The 2,224-nt window shown below is 31.2% G+C and overlaps 1 long non-coding RNA gene across 1 annotated transcript; it reads left to right on the top strand.

The window, feature by feature from the left end:
* Positions 1-1,388: 1,388 nt before the first annotated feature.
* On the top strand, positions 1,389-1,957 carry LOC113310627. The gene is made up of 3 exons (XR_003341288.1): positions 1,389-1,487; positions 1,658-1,718; positions 1,848-1,957. It is a non-coding gene; the product is annotated as an uncharacterized LOC113310627 (long non-coding RNA).
* The last annotated feature ends 267 nt before the right edge of the window (positions 1,958-2,224 follow it).

Raw genomic sequence — 2,224 nt, forward strand, 5'->3', positions numbered from 1 at the left:
AATAAGAATCGTGGGATTGACGTAGCAAAATAGAATGAGTAGGTAAATGAGCGCCGAATCACTTTCAATATACATAACCTATTTTTTACATAAAAACCTATACGCTTACATGGATTAATTACCTTTGGGACAACCAATTTGAACCCGTGCAACGGACGGGCGCTTATATATAAAATATTTATCGACCATAGCAATGGTAAAAATGATGGTGATGAGGGTGATGACGATTTAACTATTTTATAATTTTTATGATAGCAACTTTTAATTTGTTACTGTTGCATTTTTTCCTTGGATTAGAACTCGATAGAAACATTAATTAGATTCCAAACTGATAATCTCTCCGAACCAAGATGGATCTGTAAAAAAAAGTAATAATTTTCTTTTTTTTATTACGAAAATCTAATCATATCTTGATGAAACTGATAGAAGAGAAAATATTTGTCAATTGGTAACTGAAGATGATTAGTACAATTTCAGAACTGGGAAAAAATTACAAAATTTAAGCAAAATCCACGAATATAAAAACATTGGATTACTTAACTTATGCATTTATATAATAGTAACAAATTCGGTAGGACAGACTTAAACCCGTGCAACGCACGGGCTCAACACTAGTAATCGATAAGTGAAAAATACTATAACCCCCTACTATATGGGTTGAATATAGAGAAGCCCCACAAAATGGATCCTTCTCTATCAACTCCATTATTTCACATTTTGATATTTCTAGGCCCATAACTTTAGAATTCAGGGCCTGTAAATAAAAAATTTACTTCATAATACCAAAACAGCCCTTTAGTATATATAGTTATAAAACTAGGCGTAGATTTCATTTTTGGTTTCTTTTTCTTTTTCAGTTTCTCTCTCTAATTTTCTTTAGCGCTCTCTCTCGGATGAAGAACCAGTCCGAGAAACAATTCCTAATCGAAATTCTCAATGAAAAAATGATTTCGAAACTTAGATCTAAGATTTTGCAAACAAATATCCTGATTATCCAAACAAAAATTCTACATCAACATCACTTTCTCTCTCTGGTTTTTGCTCCGAAGAGTATTAAGGTTTTCAGTTTCAGATCGTCAACGTCGTAGTTTAACGGAGAAGAAGAAAACGAGTTTAGCTTCATCGATTTCAGATGACGATGCTTATGGATCTCCTTTGATGATTTTGATTGAATAGCTCAATGAACTAATCGATTGAAATAAATAGATTTGATCTACGTCGATTAAATATGGATTTTTCAGTTGATTCGAAGATATCTCGGGAATTGATTTAATCGATTTTTGTTCAATGGATTTACAGATCTGAATGATTTGGTTCAAATTTATTTAACAACTGATCATCAATCTACGAATTCTCAATTGATTCTAGTTTGTTGTTTCAAAGCTACTCCATGTTAGGTTTTCTGATTTGAAGTTGTTGTTGTTTCTTTTGATTTCTGAGATCAAGAAGAATCATCACTGTTTCGGAAGAATAGCAACAGAATCAAGGTACGATTTGTTTTTTAGTTGTTGTTGTTGTTAGTAATTATTCTCGTTTCGATTTTAGTTTCATTCTCGATTTCAATTTTGATTTAGTTTTATCACAATCTAATTTCCTATGGGAACCAATCTTGATCTGTTTTTGATAATTTAATTTTTTTTTTGTTCATTTTGATTAGGTGATTTTCAGTTGGGTTGAAGAATAATTTAGGAGTATGTGGATTCAATTTTATAAATCAGGTATGTATAGCTGGATTTAGGAGTATGCGTTTTCATATGAACTCAATTTGCATTTAAGATCTGTCAAAGTGGTTTAATTAGTATTTGATTGAGAGTAATATTTATTTTTGTTTCAATTGATGTTTGTAGGTAGGAGGACTAGCAGTACCTAATCACATGACATGTTATTCTGGTCTCGGTGGTGCACTCAGTTTTATTATGTACAGTTTTTCCTAACCCTTCAACTGTCTATGAGCTAATAGTAGTGGAGAATACAAATTTTTTATCTCCTATGTTTAGTTAATACTATGTAATGCTTTCAATTTGATATAAATATATGTGAAAATCATCATTGCTTTAGTTGTTAGAAGAAACTACTTCGTGCATCGTTGATTTGCGTATAATATGTTTATATCTGTGATTCATATTCCTAAGAACTGCTGAACTTTAGCAACTGTTGAACAATGTTTGTCAGACGCGGGCTTAGAAATGTTATTTAAGCAATTGTGAAAAGATGTGTAATGTTA

The sequence above is a fragment of the Papaver somniferum genome, chromosome 9 (assembly GCF_003573695.1).
Source record: "Papaver somniferum cultivar HN1 chromosome 9, ASM357369v1, whole genome shotgun sequence".
In the NCBI taxonomy this organism is placed as follows: Eukaryota; Viridiplantae; Streptophyta; class Magnoliopsida; order Ranunculales; family Papaveraceae; genus Papaver; species Papaver somniferum.